Source organism: Pseudorca crassidens, chromosome 1 (assembly GCF_039906515.1).
Source record: "Pseudorca crassidens isolate mPseCra1 chromosome 1, mPseCra1.hap1, whole genome shotgun sequence".
Taxonomy (NCBI): Eukaryota; Metazoa; Chordata; class Mammalia; order Artiodactyla; family Delphinidae; genus Pseudorca; species Pseudorca crassidens.
In genome coordinates this window covers 76,679,811-76,703,951 of record NC_090296.1, presented here as the reverse complement: position 1 = coordinate 76,703,951, position 24,141 = coordinate 76,679,811, and the positions used below count along the sequence as shown (strand labels likewise).

At 42.1% G+C, this 24,141-nt stretch overlaps 2 long non-coding RNA genes across 2 annotated transcripts; one reads left to right on the top strand and one right to left on the bottom strand.

Annotated features, from left to right (window-relative positions):
- Positions 1 to 4,547: 4,547 nt before the first annotated feature.
- Positions 4,548 to 13,770, bottom strand: LOC137226543 (uncharacterized). Its single transcript, XR_010944397.1, has 3 exons — positions 13,631 to 13,770; positions 11,991 to 12,114; positions 4,548 to 5,308 (listed from the first exon to the last, which is right to left on the bottom strand). It is a non-coding gene; the product is annotated as an uncharacterized lncRNA (long non-coding RNA).
- On the top strand, positions 13,227 to 24,141 carry LOC137226540 (uncharacterized). Its single transcript, XR_010944396.1, has 4 exons — positions 13,227 to 13,771; positions 16,942 to 17,335; positions 19,037 to 19,896; positions 23,366 to 24,141. It is a non-coding gene; the product is annotated as an uncharacterized lncRNA (long non-coding RNA).

The window sequence follows — 24,141 nt, the reverse complement described above, 5'->3', positions numbered from 1 at the left end:
AGGTAAGATGCAGAGGGTTTAAAACAGTGCTTAAGAAGCCAATGATGGTTCATGTTGGGAGGAGGGTTAAGACCTCCCACAAGGAGTCTGTTTAAACAATACTGGGTGATCTCCGATTTGCTTTCCACAGGAGGTGGAGTCAAGTAACTGCCTGGCAAAACTTTTGTTTTGCTAAAATCCAGAGCTGAAAATAGCAGGCAGTTTCAAAGCCCTGGGGAGTAAAAGGGAAGGGGGGAGAGAGAGGAGAGGAAACTTGAGGGAAGAACAGAATTCTTTAAGGGGAGATTTTTAAATTGTTTCGCCACATGAAATCCAAGAAATTTTTGGTAAAGTCAGCATTATTTTCTAGTGTGTATAAATTTGGAAGTGGAAGTGGTGTCAAGGAGGACGTGGTGAGACATGAGCTTTTAGTCTCATGCTTTTGTAGTTTACCTACCACCCAGGTTTTCTTTGCTTCTTAGTCTTTGGATCATACTCATACCATCTTGAGTGGTGTTGGAAGGAAAACTTTTCCTCTACTCATTTATGTTCTGCTCTGGAGGCCTGTGAATTAACTGACAAAAGACAGATTAACAGAAGAATTGACCAAGTTTATTCATCTGCATATGGAGGAGCACAAAAGAAGTAGTTCCCTGAACAGCTAGGGATAAAGGTTTATACATCAACTTAATGGGGGCGGGGAGGGGAGCAAATAGGGACTCTTAAGGAAATAAATGGGTTTTTTTTTTAAAGGAAAGATAAATGAGCTTTTGGGGGAATAAATGGGACGTAAAATAATTTGTGATAATGTTTGTCTTTGCAAGTGTGAGTAGTGTGTCTCCATCCTGGCTGCAAAACTCCCCTAAGGGGATTTATAGCAGCTTTACTCTCTGAAGACTCTGCCTTTATTCAGATGAGGGAAGCTCCAAAAAAGCTTCTTTCTGCATCTGTTGGGTTTCAAATATCTTCAGTTTAAAACAACCTTCATATTAACTCTGCAGATCTGAGACGGTACCCACAATAACAAATTTAGAATTTGTTCATTTATTCATTCAACAGTGGGAATACAGAAATAAGTTACAGGGTCTGCCCTAAAGGTACCTGATAGGATAGTTTGTATTCATCAGGTGAGTCCCACCAAGGTGTTGGGCATGGCTGCACGAAAACAGTCATTCATTTGGCACCTTTCCCGTGCCAGAAGAATTTCAGGGAGTTGGTTCAACAAGAAAATTTCAGAGTCACAGTTCAAATATGAATAAGTTTTCTGTAACCCAAATAAGTTTCTTCAATAGCCTACCCCAGAGCATCCCAAACTATAAGAAGTCATTTTTATTTGCGATACGCGGGCGTCTCACTGTTGTGGCCTCTCCCGTTGTGGAGCACAGGCTCCGGACGCGCAGGCTCAGCGGCCATGGCTCACGGGCCCAGCCGCTCCGCGGCATGTGGGATCTTCCCGGACCGGAGCACCTGCATCGGCAGGTGGACTCTCAACCACTGCACCACCAGGGAAGCCCTATAAGAAGTCATTTTGCCTGTTTGTGCATGGCAATCTGGACAAACCCTTGGGGTTGTTTTTGTTTGTTTCTTTCTTTGGGCTGTGCCGTGTGGCTTGGGGGATCCCAGTTCCCCAAGCTCACACCTGGGCCCCTCCTCCCACGCTCCCCCTGCAGTGAAAGCGTCAAGTCCTAACAACTGAACTGCCAGGGAATTCCCAGCCTTGAGGTTTTAATTCAACTTCATGGAAACAATCAAAAACCCATCCTTGCTATAGCCTTACCCTTGGCCTTCTTGCCTTAGGGCAAGAGCTACAGTTGCAAAAGTTGATGCTTCTGCTAAATTAGTTCTAGGCTCCCTGTGATTCATGGTTCCTCATGCAGTGAGACATTACCACTGACTGAGAACACACAACACTTTCCAGCCAGTCCACTAACTCCTTGTAAGATTCTATTACTCTCTCCATCTCACATACTGTTCACCACAGAAGCACCCTGAATCCTTCCGTTCTCCTGCTGCTACCAGAAGAAGGGGAGCCCCATGATCATCTTACGTTGGCAGGGAACTTTCTGTATCTCACTCATTTATTATAGACTCCAGTTGACACTCCTATTCAGTGCTCTCACTGACCTAATTTTATTTGTTGATGAATCATACCTCAAAACTGAAACTGGAGGTTATCAAGTAGGATATAGTATCACTAACTAAACTCTTCAAAATAGAGCTTGTCAACTAGCCAAAGACCAGCGAGTAAACATACAGACAGCAGGTATGCTTTTGGAGTAGTATGTGATTTGGGGATGCTTTAGAAACAAGCATCAAAATGGACAAGTCGTCAAGGAAATTTTAGATGCATTCCTACTTCTTAGAGAGTGGTTATTCTAAAGATTGAGGCCCACATTAAAAGAGACGATATGGAAGGTAAAGGATTGCTCTAGCAGATCATTATGCCAAAGAAACTGCTTTAACCAAGATTATGATTTTATCTAAGCCCTCAAAGAATAAATCTCTGGAAGGATTCAACAAGGTCCTTATAAAATATCAAAATTTAGCCCCTGATTTTTGAAAAAGAAGAATGAAAAAATTCTGGTTGTACTCTTCACTTAAATAATCCCTGATGCTCTCAAGACAGCTGCTTGGTGACTTTCATAGCTAGAGAGGAGAAGTCAATACCTGGCTTCAAAGCTTCAAAGGACAGGCTGACTCTTGTTAAGAGGTTAATGCAGCTGGTGACTTTAATTTGAAGCCAGTGCTCATTCCCATTCTGAAAATCTTAGGGCCCTTAAGAATTATGCTAAATCTACTCTGCCTGTGCTCTATAAATGGAGCAACAAATCCTGCCTGTGCTCTATAAATGGAGCAACAAACAAATCAGCTTACAACATGGTTTACTAAATATTTTAAGTCCACTGTTGAGATCAACTTCTCAGAAAAGAAGATTCCTTTCAAACTATTACTGGTCTTTGACAATGTACCTGGTCACCCAAGAGCTCTGATGGAGATGTACAATGAGACTCATGTTGATTTCGTGCCTGCTAACACAACATCCATTCTGCAGCCTATGGATCAAGGAGTAATTTTTAATTTCAAGTCTCATTATTCAAGAATTACATTTTGTAAGCCTATAACTGCCATAGATAGTGATTCCTCTGATGGATCTGGGCAAAGTAAATTGAAAACCTTCTGGAAATGAGCCACCATTCTAGGTGCCATTAAGAACAGTTATAATTCATGGAAAGAGGTCAAAATATCAAATTAATAGGAGTTTGGAAGTTGATTCCAATCTTCATGGATGACTTTAAGGGAATCAAGACTTCAGTGGAGGGAGTCACTGCAGATGTGGTGGAAATAGCAAAAGAACTGAGGCAGGAGATAGATGGGCCCTGGCTAAGCAGCTGAAATATGTCCCCTGTGGTCAGATACTCCAAGATAAATATAATGGCAGGAACAAGGAGCAGCTGAGTCCTGCCCAGATAAGAGATGAAGAGACCACATATTTCTCATTCTTGAGGTCCAGGAGACCTTCCCAACTACACATGTGCAGAAAGGCTCCTCAGGGGCCAAAAAGGAAGGGGGCACCACCCCATAATAGGTGGTATCAACCTTCCCACAGTCCTCTTCGCTGGAATCCACCTTGGCTAAGAGATGCGTGCACACACAGGGGAGACTCTGAGTTATAACAAATACAGACTCAGAGTCAGGCAAAGCAAGATGATTGGCCAGAGGGAACCTGGAAGAAATGCCCCATATAAGTGATTCAAGCTACCACTGGGGCGCGACTCTCTCTCTGAGCCCGCCCCTGTGTGTCTATTCACAAGTAATTTCTTTTTCCCCTTCTAATAAACACTTTACTTGTTTCACTACTTTCTGTCTCTTTGTTGAAATTCATTTCTACAAAGCAGACAAGCCAGGGCCTTGTCACTAGCCACTGACCCTTGTCGTCTAATGGTTAGGATTCAGTGCTCTCACTGCTGTGGCCTGGCTTCCATCTCTGGTGAGGGAACTGAGATCTTGCTTCAAGCTGCTGCCGGGCTGAGGCCACCTGAGAGCAGAACCAGAATTAGAAGCAGAGCCTGAAGATGTAACTTAATTGTTGCAGTCTCATGAGAAATTTTTAACAAATGAGGAGTTACTTCTGATGGGTGAGCAAAGGAAGTGGTTTCTTGAGATGGAATCTACTCCTGGTGAGGGTACTGTGAAGATTATTGAAATGACAACAAAGGATTTAGACTATGACATCAACTTAGTTGATAAAGTAGCAGTTTGAGAGGATTGACTCCAATTTTGAAAGAAGTTCTACTGTGGGTAAAGTGCTATCAAACAGCATTGCATGCTAGAGAAATTGTTCATAAAAGGACAAGTTAACTGATGCAGCAAACTTCACTGTTGTCTTATTTTAACGAACTGCCACAGCCATCCCAGCGTTCAGCAACCACCACCCTAATCAGCTATCAACATCAAGGCAAGACCCTCCACCAGCAGGAAGATTATGACTTGCTAAAGGTTCAAATGATGGTTAGCATCTTTTAGCAATGAAGTATTTTTATTAATGTATATACATTTTTTTAGAAATAGTGCTTCACACACTTAGTAGACTACAGTATAGTGTAAACATAACTCTTACGTGCACTGGGAAACAGAAAAAATTCATAGGACTGGGTTTATTGCGATGTTCACTTTATTGCAGTAATCTGGAACCAAAGCCATAATATCTTCAAGATATGCCTGTGTACATTTTTTGTTTGTTTGCTTCATCTACTTTTAAAATGTGGTTTTAGAATAAGAGTTTGCTAAACATTTTTTCTCTTAAATATAGCCAGTTCAAAGCATCCATCATCTGGCCATCAGTGAGTAGGATCTTATATTCATCTCAAATAGCGATTCAAACCAATAAGCCTTTCCATGGCTTACCAAAGACATGAGTCATCTCAAAAAAGAGTATGCAGCCTTCACAAGATCCAGAAAGTTCACACCTAGCATTGGTCTAAGAAAGTTAAAGCCTTCATTGCTATACGCGGTGAAAATGGTGTCTCCAGTTTCCCAGGAGAGCGTGGGATGCCTCCAGTTACAGACTCGCTGATCTGTGACACCAGGTAGGTGCTACTGGAATGGAATTTTTTTTTGCGGTACGCGGGCCTCTCACTGTTGTGGCCTCTTCCGTTGTGGAGCACAGGCTCCGGACGCGCAGGCTCAGCGGCCATGGCTCATGGGCCCAGCCACTCCGCGGCACGTGGGATCTTCCCAGACCGGGGCACGAACCCGTGTCCCCTTCATCGGCAAGCGGACGCTCAACCACTGTGCCACCAGGGAAGCCCGGAATGGAATTTTTTGAACACTGAAAAAGCAACAAAAATTGAGATGACAAAGGCCCCTTAGGAACTGAGACTCCTTCTGACAAATTCCCCTGAGAGCTAGCTGGTTATTAGACTGGCCACCAAGTTGCACCTGGGTAAGTGCACCCTCTGGATAGCGGAGACCAAAGTGAATATTCTCGTTGGTTACAAAGCCAAGCTATCAGGATATAGAACAAGACAAAAGGAAAAACCTCATCTTGTCTTTACATAGGGGACCCACAGCAAAGTTTGCCCAAACAGATGCCATTCTGGTGAGAACAATTAACTCACCAGTCTGTGAGGCCAGCTTGAACAGCAGGCTTATAGGGTCTACGCCTGTGTTCTGCCCCATGGGTTTTCCTCCTTATGACAAATGACAAAGACAAAGAAATACAGTGACCATCTCTGAGAGGAAAAGGAGCAATACCAGAGTCACTAAGTCCAGGAAACTAATTCTGAAAATACTTTTTCCTTCTAATTTAAATTTAGAAAGAGAGAAAAGGGACCCTCACAACTTTCCCTTCCACTGAATCCTGCCGGCAGATATCCAGGAGGCTGATGTGGTAAGAAAGCTCACCTTCTGCTAGCCTATCAGATGTCCCAGGATCTCTCAGCTGCAGCAGCCTTGGGGGAAAGAGGGGTCCAGGCAGCCTCATGCTAACTATGCCAACTGTTAGGGATGTCAGGGATGGGGACATCCTTAACAGGAGGGGGAAAAAACAAATTTAATTCGTATATACAGAGGTCTCACAGAAGTGGGACCTAAGAAGTATCCAAGGCAGGTAGCTTTTATACTTTTTAGACAAAGAAACAATAAATTGCTGAGGAATTGACAGAGCAAAGAAACTTAGTCTTGGGTGCTTAATCGGCGAAGAATCTAAACAGAGTTTGGGGTTGGGGTAGTAAATTAGTAAAGAAATAACAAGGTTAGTCTATACAACCTTCCTGGCCCAGATTTCCCAATCTCTGGTGATAAGGGTGTCTCTTTCTACCTCCTAGTACAGAGAGGGTACCTTTCACATGGGAGATTTATTTACTGCTTTCAGGGAGACAAAGGGGGAGGATCAGAGCGTCCTTTTTGCACTGGCTGTTTCTTAAGTAAATTTAATTCAAAATAATCAATATGCCACTTCAGCCTATTTTGCACCGGCCTGCCCTGAGCCCTAACAGGGTCACCTATTATGAGTCAATGACACAATTCTGGAAAAATTGTAAAGGTGGGACATGGCCATGAACCAAAGCCTCAAGAGCCTCTTGGATACCTTTAGACACTTACCTAGCTTCCACCCTTCATGGAATTTAAATATGTTTTAGTTATTGTATATCAATTTTCAGGATGAGTTGTAGCATTTCTTTGCCAAAGAGCTACAGCCTTTACAGTCACTAGAAAGCTGCTGATTTAGTGTCTTCCACCTGGGGCATCCCAACTTTTATATCAAGTGATTGAGGCACAAGCTTTATGGTAGCCATTATAAAAGAACTCCCTATAGCGTTACTTCTTACTCAAAAACTGCAGGCAATTAGAGCAAACAAACAAATAACAGAAAAACAAACAAACAAACCCTCAGAAAAACAAAGGAAAGCTGTCCTTTCCACTCACAATCCTCTGGAAATGCTGAAAGGACTAATAGCATCCTTAAATTAAAATTAGCAATATTGTTGGATGGACCTAGAGATTGTCATACTGAGTGAAATAAGTCAGACAGCAAAAGACAAATATCATATGATATCGCTTATATGTGGAATCTAAAAAAGGGTACAGGGACTTCCCTGGTGGTCCAGTGGTTAAGAATCCACCTTCCAATGCAGGGAATGCGGGTTTGATCCATGGTCGGGGAACTAAGATCCCACATGCCACGGGGCAACTAAGCCCTAGGGCCACCCACGTGGCTCAACTAGAGAGCCTGCGTGCGTCAAACTACAGAGCCCATGCTCTCTGCAGCCTGCGTGCCTCAACTAGAGAGAAGCCCGCGCGGCGCAACGAAAGATCCCCCATGTCGCAACAAGACACGATGCAGCCAAAAAAAAAAAAAGAGAAAAACTTATTTATAAAACAGTAACAGACTTAGAAAACAAACATGGTTATCAGGGAGTAAGGTGGGTGACGGATAAATTGGAAGATTGGGATGACATATACACACTACTCTATATAAAATAGATAACTAATAAGGACCTACTGTATAACACAGGGAACCCTACTCAATATTCTGTAATGGCCTATATGGGAAAAGAATCTAAAAAAGAGTGGATATGTATAACTGATTCACTTTGCTGTACACCTGAAACTAACACAACATTGTAAATCAGCTCTACTCCAATAAAAATTTTTTTAAAATAAATAAATAAGGGGCTTCCCTGGTGGCGCAGTGGTTGGGGGTCCGCCTGCCGATGCAGGGGACACGGGTTCATGCCCCGGTCTGGGAAGATCCCACATGCCGCGGAGCGGCTGGGCCCGTGAGCCATGGCCGCTGAGTCTGCGCGTCCGGAGCCTGTGCTCCGCAACAGGAGAGGCCACAACAGTGAGAGGCCCGCGTACTGCAAAAAATAAATAAATAAATAAAAATAAATAAATAAAATCAGCAATATTGGGAATTCCCTGGCCGTCCAGGGGTTAGGATTCAGCGCTTTCACTGAGGTGGAGCTTGTTCAATCCCTGATTGGGGAACTGAGATCCCGCAAGTGGTGTGATGCAGCCAAAAAAAAAATGAGCAATATTTTCGGAAACGCTTGAGCTCTCTTGTCACAGCTGCTCCCACCCACTATCCTATGGCTCTACAGGCTACTCTCTCAGGAATACATAAGTTATCCCCCTGTGAATTGATAACTGGAAGGCATGTGCATTTGGAATTTCACCTCCAATTCTAGACTCGTCCCGACCACACACAGACAAAACAAAATACTGCGAGGGACTCATGTGCTATACCCAGCCCTATCACCAACAGGTTAAAGCCATCCCCGCACAACATCTTTCTAAACAATTTCTTCATTATTGTCAACCAGGGGATTTTAACTATTGGAAGAGACATCAGAGAAAACCTGTTCTTGAACCTCATTGGAAGGGACCTTATCAAAATACTGTTAACAACAAATACAGCAGTAAAACTCCAGGAAATCAATCATTGGGTTCATAGTTTACAACTGAAGAAGCAATTCAGAATTCTATGTAATTGGAAGGCTATTTCAATACAAGATCTCAAACTGAGGATTCTCAGAGATCCTTCAGAAACTGCTGATCTTCAGAAGCAGAGAGCTAGCCTAAGACCTGTGGAACAAGCAGATGATCACAGAGAGTGGACTGCTTCTATCCAAGATGTTGGACCAAAACTCCTATCCATTTCTTGTTTGTTTTTTTAATCTGCTTGCTTATAATTCTTCTTCTTCTTATTGTCTATAGACCTCTTGGTGTCATCCACCCATAATGAACCTTTTTCTTGTTTCTTCCCTCCTTATTACAGTTGTTAGGTCAGAACATACTCATTCTAAAAAGGTAAATATGTGACGTGATGCATGTTAATTCTATGGAAGGAATTCTTTCACAATGCCTGCATATATCAAATTGTCATGTTGTAAACTTTAAATATCTTACAATTTTATTTGTCAATTATACCTCAATGAAGTTAAAAAGAAAATATCCATTCTAACGCCATTTTTAGATTATCGCAAATCTTAGCCACTGTTCCCACTGACTGCTGGATATACCAACCATCACCAGACCCCCATGATAAAACCCTCTGGGCAATTCTGATTTCATCAAATGAGACCGCAGGCAATCACAGCCAATGGCATTTCTACCTGTACCTACATGGAAAATTGACTCCAAAGAAGTCAACCGATGATTTTGCTAGTGTCCCTCTCTCCCAGGGGAAAAAAAAAATTTATGAAAATCTATTGTTCAGACCCTAGATAATTCTAAATTTGAACTCAGCAATCTTTGTAAGGTGATGAGCCAAATTCTTAGCACCTGAAAGAGACTAGTAGAGATCCAAACACGTAAGACCTTGGTTCCAACCTCATGTCATAAACAACTCTTTTTTCATTGGATCTCTGTCTGTCTCTCCTGGATACTACTTCCTTTGTGATCAGGATACCTGGTCTTGTTTGCCTCAGACGAATACGTCAGGAACATTAGGAATAGTATTCCGAGACTTGTCTGTAATTGACCCTAATTCCATAAATCACCAAGGCTGGAATTCCAACTTAGATATGAAGTCCAGATGAGGCCATTCTGGATTATTTAGGTGCACTGCTTGGAAGAATTACTGGCTCAATTTTTATTTGACTAATCAGAGCAGTGTTCCCATCAGTGGGAATCATACAAACTGAAAAGACTTTAAGAAACCTGTTACTGGGGGGAAGGATAAATTAGGAGGTTGGCATTAACGTATACACACTACCATAAATAAAATAGATAATCAACCAGTACCTACTGCATAGCATTGGGAACTATACTCAATACTCTGTAATAACCTATATGGGAAAAGAATCTGAAAAAGAATAGATATATGCATATGCATTAATGGAATCACTTTGCTGTACACCTGAAACTAACACAGCATTGTAAACCAACTATACTTTAATATAAAATAATATAAAATAAAAATTAAAAAAAAAGAAACCTATTACTAACTCTGGCAGAAGTTGTTAATGATACCACCTCTGCCCTAGATGGAATACAGATGAGTCTCAACTCAACAGCATGAGTAGTGATGGACAATCATATTGCTTTAGATTTCTTGTTGACTAGTCACAGTTCTGCCTGTGCCAGTGCTAATGCTTCTTGTTGTACTTGTCAATGAAATAGGCAAGTTTAACAGGCTATCCATTGCCTTAAAGGAGAAGCTATTTGGATGTCTAAGGTTGAGCTTCATGGCCTATGGGATTTGTTCTCTGGGCTGGGTTGGGCAACTGCCCTTCGTGGTTGCAAAGCACCTCAGAGAGGCTATTGCTCTCGTTTTAGTGATAGTGGGCATTATGCTGGTCTGTTTCAGAGTCTTAAATGCTTCTATGCAGCCTCTCTCTCATCAGATGATCACCATGATGATACAATAGAAACGTCAAGAAGATCTTGCAATACAGTTGACTATGAAGATAACTGAACCGGTTTTGAGCAATGAAGATCTGGAATTCTAGCTTTCCTTAAGTGGGTCAACCTTTTGGAAGTGAGAGAATGAACAAGAAGAGGGACTGAGACACCAAATAGACAAATAGACAACAGCCAGACTATATATAAAGATAAACTTCTGACCCCAAATCTGCAGCAATAAATCCAGGAAGCCAACCCACTATACATAGCAAACCAGTCCAGGAAGCCAAAAAACAACCCCAATAGCAAAACAGGTTGGCTGTTTGCCCAAAACAGCTGTGACTTGATTAATAACTGAAAGCTTCCCTAATTTTTGTCCCCACTTCCCCAAATTAGGACCAACTGGAGAAAGCCAGATATGCGCCTCTAGCTGTAGATTGTCCTGCTTCTAGTTAGGCCACCTCCAGCTCCATGCCAACAGCCTCCAATTAGGGCACATCTGAAAACTGCCCTTTTTTCCACCATAAATCTTTCCCACTTCCCTGCTTTTGAGTCTTTGCCAAACACAACTGATAGTGGTTGACTTCCTTCTATAGTAAACTCTGAATAAATAGACTCTTCTTGTTCCCATTTGAGTGGTTTTGTTCATTTCCACATGATCTTTAAAAGAGCAAGGAAGGGGGTATGTAGAGGGTCCTCAGGGAAGGAGGGTCCACAGGGAAGGTTCAGAAAATCTCAAGGATGTTTTGCCATTAGTCTGGCTCCAAAAGCTCAGCACAGCCCCCCAAATACACACACACACACACACACACACACACACAAATATTCCAGAGTTCCTTGTCAAACTCAGCAAGTAACAAAGCAGAGAAAAATTAGAAGGAAAAAGTTGGAAAAGTGGAGGCAGGCAAAGAGGTGACCAGTGATTGGAAGGGGAGGGCAATGAGCAGAAAGGATGGAGGAAATACACAAAGAGACATCTGAAGCCAGTGCAGCCCTTGCACTGGCTCCGCCCTGGTTCCCTGCAACCCAGCTGCCCACAGAGGGGAAATAGGGTCACCGCCAAGATGACATCCTTCAACTCATCTTTTTCCATCCAGAAATCCCACATGTGACTCTAAACCTAAGATGTAAGATTTTTTTTTTAACATCTTTATTGTAGTATAATTGCTTACAGTGTCGTGTTAGTTTCTGGTGTATAACAAAGTAAATCAGCGATACGTATAGACATATCCCCATATCCCGTCCCTCTTGAGTCTCTCTCCCACCCTCCCTATCCCACCCCTCTAGGTGGTCACAAAGCGCTGAGCTGATCTCCCTGTGCTATGCAGCTGCTTCCCACTAGCTATCTATTTTACATTTGGTAGTGTATATATGTCCATGCCACTCTCTCACTTCGTCCCAACTTACCCTTCCCCCTCCCTGCGTCCTCAAGTCCATTCTCTAAGTCTGTGTCTTTATTCCTGTCCTGCCCCTAGTCTAAGATTCGTTTTTAATGACTGATTATATGGAAAATGGAAAGGACAGTGGTGGAGGCTGAGTTAATGACCAGCACTTCTCCCACCTCTAGCTCTTCCTGTCTTGTAGAGAGCTCCATCCTGGCTGCAGGGACCTCTTTCCCGACTCTCTGCATTTAGGTCACTCCCTGTCTAACAATGACTTACCACACGTCTTAGAGCAGAACCGGGCAAGAAACTGCAGGGAGGGAGGCAGAATCAGGGATCTCCATCTTCAGGTCCCTTCGTCTGGGGACTCTTCCTCTCCCATCCTTCCCTTTGGCTTCAGACACTGAAAGTGTTTGGACATAAACACTTAAGAGCTGATTCTCAAACAATCATGCCTGAGGAAGTATGCTGGGTCTGAGAATATTTGGGGGCACATGAGAGGCAGCGAGGCAACTTCGACAAAGCTGTGTTCTGTCTCCAGGTCTCAGCCTCCCTTTCTGAGCTTCCTCCCCTGCTCATCTCCTCCACACATCTGTGCAGAAGCTCCTTGCTTCTTCTCTTCTTTCATCTACCTCCTTAAGAATCCAAAATCATTTAGAACCCAGTTAAATTGAATATATACTTTAAGCCTTATTTCCAAACATAGAATAAAATTTTTATCTTCTTATCAAAGAACTTCATATGACGAGGGTGGATATAGACGCATTTTTTTGGAATAGGGGAATGCAGTACCTGACACCCCGAAATCTCACCCAAGAGACTGTGATAAGCCCGAGTGTGAAGGGGAATGGTGTGTGGAGAGGACATCCAGTTGCAGGCAAGTGAGAAACATGGGGATGGTGTCCTGAGCTCCGGAAGGTATGAATGCGACTGACATACCCAAGCCCTTAAGATCCTGAGCTTGTCCTCCTAGAGAAGGGACTGTGCAGTGTCAGGTTTCATAAGACTCTTTGCAACATCCCCCTGCTCTTCCTGTCCCCAAGCATGCCTGAGCTATCCAGGTCCCCAGCCTGCATTCTCGTGAGGGGTGGTGGGAGGACCAACTTGAATGTTCAAGGCAGGCTCCCAAGACTACATCGCATCGTGAAGATGCATCAGTGACTGGCTTGATCGGCGGCCGGGGTGGGGGTGGGGGGGTGTAGGGCGGGGTGGGGGGGGTAGTGAAGGGAAGTGCGTGTTTGCCCCCTTCACAGAATGCTTGGAAATTAACCTCTGAAATCCCCTTAAATTCAAAGGCAGCCCAGGAAGGTTAGAACTATACTGCACCTGCGGGCTCCAGGCCCCAGGGAGCCTCCTTATAGACTGTGTGGCAAAGCCCACACACACCTCCCGCACTCTTTTCTCAGGTGGGGCGTCTGCCCCACTCCCAGGTTATGCAGTTTTCCTGGCTCCTTTTCAGGAGTGAGGCTCTGGACTCTGTACTGTCTGGAACCAACTCCACGGAGACAGAGGTTACTGTGGATGGCAGTAATTTGGGAGTCCCTTAGGAGTCCAACAGCGTGGCCCCTCAAGCCTGTCACAAAGCTATGCATTTATCAGCCTTAATTGAGAAACCCATCGTACAGTCTTCTCCCAATTTCCACCTCCTGCCCGTGTTGCGGAAATCTCGGCTTCTCTGTGCACCGATGCCGAACAGAAATCTGCTCACGGGCAGGCGGCCCCGCAGGGCCCCTTGGCTTGATCGGAAGCTCGGGAATCCCTTTCCACGCCAGCCTCCTTCAGGAAAGCGGAGGGTCGGAGGATATCTGAGTCTAGATCGCCACCGACTCCCTGCCACAGGGCTGAGCCCGATCACACCCGGCCCGCCGACTCGGCCGCGGAACTCCGAGCCTGCGGTGGAGAACGGGGGAGAGGCTGACCTAGCAGCTGCAGAGGCTTCTTTTGCCTTGAGGACATCTCTTGACCGCGCCGGCCTGGACTTCCACTCCGAGAAAACACTAAATATTGGAGGATCAGAAAGAGGGCATACGGAAGTCGCGACGCACCCGTCAGCACGTACGGTGAGTCTCCCGGAGTGCACTCTCTGACCTTTGACCGTCCCCGTATGGGAACTTCGGTTCCAATCTGGGGATTTCCCTACAAAGGGAAAATTCTGATGTGGAATTCTCCCTGCAAAGGGAGATTCTGACGTAAGGCGCCGCTTTGGGGCAACGGTGCAGGTCGAGTGGGACTCGGAAGTCACGTTTGGGCGGGTCTCCGCCATATGTTTCTCGTTTTCCTTTTTGAGCATCCCTTTGCTGTTTCCGTTTACGGTTTATGTTTTATGTGTGACTTCCAGCTGATGAGGTGCAGGTTTATGTTTTGACTTGAGCACGCTAACATTTAACGTCTGTTACCAACTGCTCAAGCCAAAATGGGAAGCGCTTCCTCTAAGGTTCCACCCCTACCTGGGAACGCTTAGGGAAAATTTTAAAAGACTGGTCGACCTATAGCTATGATCCAAAGACAAAAAAAAAAAAAAAAAAAAAAAAGGCCTGAAATGGGTCTCCTACAAGTAGATCTTTATTGCCAAAGGATGGGGAAAATGGACGTGGTTCCCTAATGTTCAGGATTTTATGCCCCTTTTATTATAATCCAGCTCTAGGTGGCTCCATAATCAAAAGTCTAAGGAATCAGGGACTTCCCTGGTGGCGCAGTGGTTAAGAATCTGCCTGCCAATGCAGGGGACCCGGGCTGGTCCGGGAAGATCCCACATGCCACGGAGCAACTAAGCCCTTGCGCCAAAACTACTGAGCCTGCGCTCTAGAGCCCATGAGCCACAACTACTGAGCCTGTGAGCCACAACTACTGAAGCCTGCGTGCCTAGAGCCCGTGCTCCTCAACAAGATAAACCACCACAATGAGAAGTCTGTGCACCACAACAAAGAGTAGCCCCTGCTCGCCACAACTAGAGAAAGCCTGCGCGCATCAACAAAGACCCAACACAGCCAAATAAATAAATTAATTAATTAATTTAAAAAAGCCTAAGGAATCAGAAAGACAAACAAAAAGCCCCACAAAAACAAAAAACTCTCCTGACATTCTTTTTTTTTAATAAATTTATTTAACATCTTTACTGGAGTATAACTGCTTTACAACGTTGTGTTAGTTTCTGCTGTATAACAAAGTGAATCAGCTATATGTATACATATATCCCCATATCTCCTCCCTCTTGCGTCTCCCTCCCAACCTCCCTATCCCACCCCTCTAGGTGGACACAAAGCACCGAGCTGATCTCCCTGTGCTATGCAGCTACTTCCCACTAGCTATTTTACATTTGGTACTGTATATATGTCAGTGTTACTCTCTCACTTCATCCCAGCTTACCCTTCCCCCTCCCCGTGTCCTCAAGTCCATTCTCTATGTCTGCGTCTTTATTCCTGTCCTGCCCCTAGGTTCATCAGAACCATTTTTTCTTTTTTTTTTTAGGTTCCATATATATGTGTTAGTTTGTTTTTCTCTTTCTGACTTACTTCACTCTGTATGACAGACTCTAGGTCCATCCACCTCACTACAAATAACTCAGTTTCGTTTCTTTTTATGGCTGAGTGATATTCCATTGTATATATGTGCCACATCTTCTTTATCCATTCATCTGTCAATGGACACTTAGGTTGCTTCAGTGTCCTGGCTATTGTAAATAGTGCTGCAATGAACATTGTTGTACATGACTCTTTTTGAATTACATTTTTCTCAGGGTATATGCCCAGTAGTGTGACTGCTGTGTCATATGTTAGTTCTATTTTTAGTTCTTTAAGGAACCTCCATACTGTTCTCCATAGTGGCTGTATCAATTTACATTCCCACCAACAATGCAAGAGAGTTCCCTTTTCTCCACACTCTCTCCAGCATTTATTGTTTGTAGATATTTTGATGATGGCCATTCTGAGCGGTGTGAAGTGATACCTCACTGTAGGTTTGATTTGCATTTCTCTAATAATTAGTGATGTTAAGCATCATTTCATGTGTTTGTTGGCAGTCTGTATATCTTCTTTGGAGAAATGTGTATTTAGGTCTTCTGCCCATGTTTGTATTGGGTTGTTTGTTTTTTTGATATTGAGCTGCATGAGCTGCTTGTATACTTTGGAGATTAATCCTTTGTCACTTGCTTCGTTTGCAAATATTTTCTCCCATTCTGAGGGTTGACTTTTTGTCTTCTTTATGGTTTCCTTTGCTGTGCAAAAGCTTTTAAGTTTCATTAGGTCCCATTTGTTTATTTTTGTTTTCATTTCCATTTCTCCAGGAGGTGGATCAAAAAGGATCTTGCTGTGATTTACGTCAAAGAGTGTTCTTCCTATGTTTTCCTCTAAGAGTTTGATAGTGTCTGGCCTTACCTTTAGGTCTTTAATCCATTTTGAGCTTATTTTTGTGTATGGTGTTAGGAAGTGTTCTAATTTCATTCTTTTACATGTAGCTGTCCAGTTTCCCCAGCACCACTTACTGAAGAGGCTGTCTTTTCTCCATTGTATATTGTTGCCTCCTTTATCAAAAATAAGGTGACCATATGTGCATGGGTTTATCTCTGGGCTTTCTATCCTGTTCCATTGATCTATGTTTCTGTTTTTCTGCCATTACCATACTGTCTTGATTACTTTAGATTTGTAGTATAGTCTGAAGTCAGGGAGCCTGATACCTCCAGCTCTGTTTTTCTTTCTCAAGATTGCTTTGGCTATTCGGGGTCTTTTGTGTTTCCATACAAATTGTGAAATTTTTTGTTCTAGTTCTGTGAAAAATGCCATTGGTAGTTTGATAGGGATTGTATTTAATCTGTAGATTGCTTTGGGTAGTAGAGTCATTTTCACAATGTTGATTCTTCCAATCCAGGAACATGGTATATCTCTCCGTCTGTTTGTATCATCTTTAATTTCTTTCATCAGCCTCTTATAGTTTTCTTCATGCAGGTCTTTTGTCTCCTTAGGTAGATTTATTCCTAGATATTTTATTCTTTTTGTTGCAATGTAATGGGAGTGTTTCCTTAATTTCTCTTTCAGATTTTTCATCATTAGTGTATAGGAATGCAAGAGATTTCTGTGCATTAATTTTGTATCCTAAAAAAAATTGTATCCTGCTACTCTACCAAATTTATTGATTAGCTCTAGTAGTTTTCTGGTGGCATTCTTAGGATTTTCTATGTATATTCTAATGTCATCTGCAAACAGTGACAGTTTTACTTCTTTTCTTTTTTTTTCAGTACGTGGGCCTCTCACTGTTGTGGCCTCTCCTGTTGCAGAGCACAGGCTCCGGACGCACAGGCTCAGCGGCCATGGCTAATGGGCCCAGCCGCTCCGCGGCATGTGGGACCTTCCCGGACCAGGGCACGAACCCATGTCCCCTGCATCGGCAGGCGGACTCACAACCACTGCGCCACCAGGGAAGCCCTACTTCTTCTTTTCTGATTTGGATTCCTTTTATTTTTTTTCTTCTTTGATTGCTGTGGCTAAAACTTCCAGAACTATGTTGAATAATAGTGGTAAGAGTGGGCAACCTTCCCTTGTTCCTTACCTTAGAGGAAATGGTTTCAGTTTTTCACCATTGAGAACAATGTGGGCTGTGGATTTGTCATATATGGCCTTTATTATGTTGAGGTAAGTTTCCTCTATGCCTACTTTCTGGAGAGTTTTTATCATAAATCAGTGTTGAATTTTGTCAAGAGCTTTTTCTGCATCTATTGAGATTATCACATGGTTTTTATCCTTCAGTTTATTAATATGGTGTATCACATTGATTGATTTGCATATATTGAAAAAACCTTGCATTCCTGGGATAAACCCCACTTGATCACAGTGTATGATCCTTTTAATGTTCTGTTGGATTGTGTTTGCTAGTATTTTGTGGAGGATTTTGGATCTATGTTCATCAGTGATATTGGCTTGTAGTTTTCTTTTTGTGTGACATCTTTGTCTGGTTTTGGTATCAGGGTGATGGTGGCCTCATAGAATGAGTTTGGGAGTGTTCCTCCCTCTGCTATATTTTGGAAGCATTTGAGAAGGATAGGTGTTAGCTGTTCTCTAAATGTTTGATAGAATTCACCTGTGAAACCATCTGCTCCTGGGCTTTTGTTTGTTGGAAGATTTTTAATCACAGTTTCAATTTCAGTGCTTGTGATTGGTCTGTTTATATTTTCTATTTCTTCCTGGTTCAGTCTCCAAAGGTTGTGCTTTTCTAAGAATTTGTCCATTTCTTCCAGGTTGTCCATTTTATTCGCATATAGTTGCTTGTAGTAATCTCTCATGATCCTTTGTATTTCTGCAGTGTCAGTTGTTACTTCTCCTTTTTCATTTCTAATTCTGTTGATTTGAGTCTTCTCCATTTTTTGCTTGATGAGTCTGGCTAATGGTTTATCAATTTTGTTTATCTTCTCAAAGAACCAGCTTTTAGTTTTATTGATCTTTGCTATGGTTTCCATCATTTCTTTTTCATTTATTTCTGATCTGATCTTTATGATTTCTTTCCTTCTGCTAACTTTGGGTTTTGTTCTTCTTTCTCTAATTGCTTTACATGTAAGGTTAGGTTGTTTATTTGAGATGTTTCTTATTTCTTGAGGTAGGATTGTATTGTTGTAAACTTCCCTCTTAGAACTGCTTTTGCTGCTTCCCATAGGTTTTGCATTGTTGTGTTTTCATTGTCATTTGTTTACAGGTATTTTTTTATTTCCTCTTTGATTTCTTCAGTGACCTCTTGGTTATTTAGTAGTGTATTGTTTAGCCTCCATGTGCTTGTATTTTTTCCAGTTTTTTTTCCTAAAATTGATATCTAGTCTCATAATGTTCTCGTCGGAAAAGATACTTGATACGATCTCAATTTTCTTAAATTTACCAAGGCTTGATTTGTGACCCAAGATATGATCTATCCTGGAGTATGTTCCATAGGAACTTGAGAAGAAAGTGTACCTGTTGTTCTTGGATGGAAGGTCCTATAGATATCAATTAAGTCCATCTTGTCTAATGTGTCATTTAAAGCTTGTGTTTCCTTATTTATTTTCATTTTTGATGATCTGTCCATTGGTGAAAGTGGGGTGTTAAAGTCACCTACTATTACTGTGTTACTGTCAATTTCTCTTTTATGGCTGTTAGCATTGCTTTATGTATTGTGGTGCTCCTACGTTGGGTGCATAAATATTTACAATTGTTATAACTTCTTTTTGGATTGATCCCTTGATCATTATGTAGTGTCCTTCTTTGTCTCTTGTAATGGTCTTTATTTTATTTATTTATTTATTTATTTATTTATTTATATATTTTTTGTGGTACGCGGGCCTCTCACTTCTGCGGCCTCTCCCGTTGCAGAGCACAGGCTCAGGACTCGCAGGCTCAGCAGCCATGGCTCACAGGCCCAGCCACTCCGCAGCACGTGGGATCTTCCCAGACCGGGGCATGAACCCGTGTCCCCTGCATCGGCAGGCGGACCCTCAACCACTGCACCACCAGGGAAGTCCATGGTCTTTATTTTAAAGTCTATTTTGTCTGATGTGAGAATTGCTACTCCAGCTTTCTTTTGATTTCCATTTGCATGGAATGTCTTTTTCCATCCCCTCACTTCCAGTCTGTATGTGTCCCTAGGTCTGAAGTGGGTCTCTTGTAGACAGCATGTATATGGGTCTTGTTTTTGTATCCATTCAGCCAGTCTATGTCTTTTGGTTGGAGCATTTAACCCATTTACATTTAAGGTAATTATCAATATGTATGTTCCTATTACCATTTTCTTAATTGCTCTGGGTTTGTTTTTGTAGGTTTTCCTTCTCTTGTGTTTCCTGCCTAGAGAAGTTCCTTTAGCATTTGTTGTAAAGCTGGTTTGGTGGAGCTGAATTCTCTTAACTTTTGCTTGTCTGTAAAGGTTTTAATTTTTCCATCGAATCTGAATGAGATTGTTGTAGGTTTTAGGTTTTTCCCTTTCATCACTTTAAATATGTCCTGCCACTCCCTTCTGGCTTGTAGAGTTTCTGCTGAACGATCAGCTGTTAACCTTATGGGGATTCCCTTGTATGTTATTTGTTGCTTTTCCCTTGCTGCTTTTAATATGTTTTCTTTGTATTTAATTTTTGATAGTTTGATTAATATGTGTCTTGGCTTGTTTCTCCTTGGATTTATACTGTATGGGACTCTCTGCGCTTCCTGGACTTGATTGGCTATTTCCTTTCCCATGTTAGGTAAGTTTTCAACTATAATCTCTTCAAATATTTTCTCAGACCCTTTTCTTTTCTCTTCTTCTTCTGGGACACGTATAATTTGAATGTTGGTGTGTTTAATGTTGTCCCAGAGGTCTTCGAGACTGTCCTCAATTATTTTCATTTTTTTTTTTATTCTGCTATTATATCTTCCAGGTCACTTATCCATTCTTCTGCCTCAGTTATTCTGCTATTGATTCCTTCTATAGAATTTTTTTATTTCATTTATTGTGTTGTTCATCATTGTTTGTCTGCTCTTTAGTTCTTCTAGGTCCTTGTTAAACATTTTTGTATTTTCTCCATTCTATCTCCAAGATTTTGGATCATCTTTATTATCATTACTCTGAATTCTTTTTCAGGTAGACTGCCTACTTCCTCCTCACTTGTTTGGTCTGGTGGGTTTTTACATTGCTCCTTCATCTGCTGTATATCTCTCTGTCTTCTCATTTTGCTTATCTTACTGTGCTTGGGGTCTCCTTTTTGCAGGCTTCAGGTTCATAGTTCCCATTGTTTTTGGTGTCTGCCCCCAGTGGGTGAGGTTGGTTCAGTGGCTTGTGTATGCTTCCTGGTGGAGGGGACCTGGTGTCTGTGTTCTGGTGGCTGGAGCTAGATCTTGTCTTTCTGGTGGGCAGGGTCACATCCGGTGGTGTGTTTTGGGGTATCTGTGAACTTAGTATGATTTTGGGCAGCCTCTCTGCTAATGGATGGGGTTGTGTTCCTGTCTTGCTAGTTGTTTGGCATGGGGCGTCCAGCACTGGAACTTGCTGGCCTTTGGGTGGAGCTGGATCTCAGTGTTGAGATGGAGATCTCTGGGAGAGCTCTCGCAGACTGAGATTACGTGGGGCTGGGAGGTCTCTGGTGGACCAATGTCCTGAACTCCATGCTCCCACCTCAGAGGCTCAGGCCTGACACCAGGCTGGAGCACCAAGACCCTGTCAGCCACACAGAATTATCAAGATATTGGACACTGGCAAGTGAAACCACAAGAGAAGAGGCCCACGCTATGCCTGGTCCTACTGAGCAATTTTCAGACTTCAGCTCATTCTGGCAACAGGGCGACTGGGTTGGTGAACCGAGGCAGGATGGGGTCTGTGAGGTGGGCAGCGCTCAGCTGGTGTGCGGTCTGAGGGGCCTGGTCGAAGCCCTTGGGGAAGGCCGCCAGCGGCCGGACTCTCGCCTCCTGCGGCTGTGGTCTCTTTGGGGTCTCCCTCCTGGTGTCAAGTCGCTCTCACTCCTGCTTTGGCAGCCGTGCCTTTACCCTGAGCTTCTTCGTGAGGCTAGCGCTCCCTGAGGTGATGCGCGAAAAGTGTGGGCCTTGCTGAAGCACGAGAAATTGGGGCCTCTCCTGACATTCTAAATGATCCTCTTCTATCTTCTCCCAGCTTTTAGAGTTGGGGGGTGGTGGTGCTGGACCGAGCTAACCCCACCCCTGCAAGTTCCCTTACTCTTTCAGATTCTTCTGATCAAACTAAGACCCCACCTCCCCAGAGAGACAGTCCCTGCTGGGACAACATTTTGTCAGCCAGTCTGCCCCTGTTATCAGAGCCAATTTGAGCACTACCTGGTTTAAATTTTAGCTATGAAACCATGACCACAAAAAGAGAAAGATGATTTTTAACAGTATGGCCACAATATTCTTTAGACTCTGGAGAAATTTGGTTAAAATAAAACTTTTCTTAAAATTGCAAAACCAGTTCTTTTTGCATGTGCAGTTAGAAAAACCTTGCTTGTTAAAATACTTTTCTTCAAAATTCTGACCCTGAGAGAGAAAAATATGCCTAGGACAAAGCTTGAAGTTAACTCTTATCATGTCCTTGAGCTACAGACACAGTCCACTTTGCCTGAGACTTCAGCCTTGGGTTAATTAGTAGAATTTCAAGCCAAGAGAGAAAAAAAGAAAAAAGAGGAAAAGAGACATTTAAATCCCAAGTAGAGACTATGAGATGTCTGTCTGTCTGGATATATGTGTATGTCTCAGTATGTGTTTTTGTCTTTGGATAATATTGTTGAGGTTAATTTGTAAATGAACTCTATTTAATTGGCTTAAATGAAAAGTAAGCACTTACAATCAAACGATTCTAAATGCAAGAAAAATTAAATAAATTTCAGGTTCATGTGGACTGGGAAATATTCAGTACTAAATTAATACTTGGTATTAATGTTTAAGTTTGTTGATCTAATTAATATAGACATGTCTTTAGAGCCATCAACATTAAGTATAATGCTTTTATTGTGCCTAGGTTTAATATAAACGAAATAAGATCTTATTATACCTGTTACAAATTTGTCAGCAATGAAAATAACTCGATATGAAGAAATTTTAAGAAAAAAAAATTGCAAGTGAGATAAGAGTTTTGGGTGAACTTTAGGAATAATTATATTTTAGGAATATTTGCTTAAGAATGATCTCTCCAAATATTCGACAACTTGAAAAGTTAGACTGTGCTAAATTAAGTTAAAGGATGGAAGTTTATTAAATAACTAGGCCATTTCCAAATAAAATAAGGTACTGAAACATTAATTACTGAACATTGGCTTCCTTTTACAGAGAAACAAAAGGTTTAGAACTATTAAAAAATGTGTTGGTGACACACTGAGATATTTTCTATAAGAAAGCATGTTCTTCAAAAGTTATTATTTGGATGTATGTTTACCAATCTACAGAGTGCTGATATAAAGGACAGTTCATGGTTGCTTAAGGAAAGTAGGACGTGTGTTTTTAGTAAAGAAGGTATGAGGAATGGAAATGCATTTTATTAAGAGAAAAGGAAGTAAGTCTGACTTAACAGGTGGCAGTTTCTGAATGGGAAAATAAAGTGATGGATACAGAAAGTGACAAAAAAGGTTTGTGGAAAGTGGACCCTGAGAAATGAGTTTTATACATGGTACAAGTTTCCTTAAGATGTTGAACTGCCTTGGATGACAGATTTTAAGCTTCTTTACCTTTTAAGTGATCAGTTCGATATTTGCCTTTAAAATCTTTTATTGTTACTTTGGCTAAGGGAATAACTATTATTTCACAGAGACATATGATCTTATCTGACTGAGTGTTCTAAACTCTTTTGATTTTTTTGATAAAACTTCCCAAATCAAAACTGTAATGAAGTTTCTCTGACCTCTAGCTAACTTTGGGGTGCTTCAAAGGGCCCCTGAAATATCCCAAAGAGAGATATTACACTAATTAAGTTCATTTCATATGTTAAAAGTACGTGGGAAGTATTGTCAAACGTGTAACAAATCTTCTTAGGTTATATTATATGGTGATTGTTACTAATATAGATATTCTAGAAATTGTATAGAGTTTCAAAAAAATTCTATGTCCTGGTAAAATGTTATCAGTCATAATTCTAGTTATTATCTTAAGTGTCATATGTTACAACAGTAACCAAGTTACCTTGTTAATTACATTGTAATCAGATTTTAAACTTCCTTAAATCTTTTGTCGTTATAGATATGGTTTCACTCTGATGCCTTTGCAAAAATGCTTCCTCTTCAAGAAGTTTTATAAAAAGGACTTTTAGATAAATACAAGTTTTTGACTTTCAGACCATAATGCTAAACTGGATATAAAGAAGCTCTTCTCGGGACTTCCCTGGTGGCGCAGTGGTTAAGAATCTGCTCTGCCAAGGCAGGGGACATGGGTTCGAGCCCTGGTCTGGGGAGATCCCACAACTAAACCTGTGCACCACGGCTACTGAGCCTGTGCTGTAGAGCCTGTGAGCCACACTACTGAGCCCACATACTACAACTACTGAAGCCCGTGTGCTTTGAGCCTGTGCTCCGAAACAAGAGAAGCAACCACATTGAGAAGCCCGTGCACCACAATGAAGACTAGCCCCTGCTTGTTGCAACTAGAGAAAGCCTGCAAGCAACGATGAAGACCCAACACAGCCCCAACGCAGCCAATAAATAAATAAATAAATTTATTAAAAAAAGAAAAAAGCAGCTCTTCTCCTCAAGCTACTTATGGTTTACAACAATTTGGTAATTTACATCTATGGGTAAAATTAAAACATTTATCTTTTCTCTCTATCTGCTTGCTCCAGAGACTGGAAACTCTTGGGTCCCCAGAAGCTTTAACAGATAAATTAGGAAGGCTACCTCAGTAACAGGTACAGAAATCTCAAGGTATTTTCGGGAACTTGAAAAGGGAGGAATTCACCTAGATCTGGTATGTGAAATCTGTGACAAGCCCTTGGTGTGACTTTCCTGAGAGGTCTTTTAAAA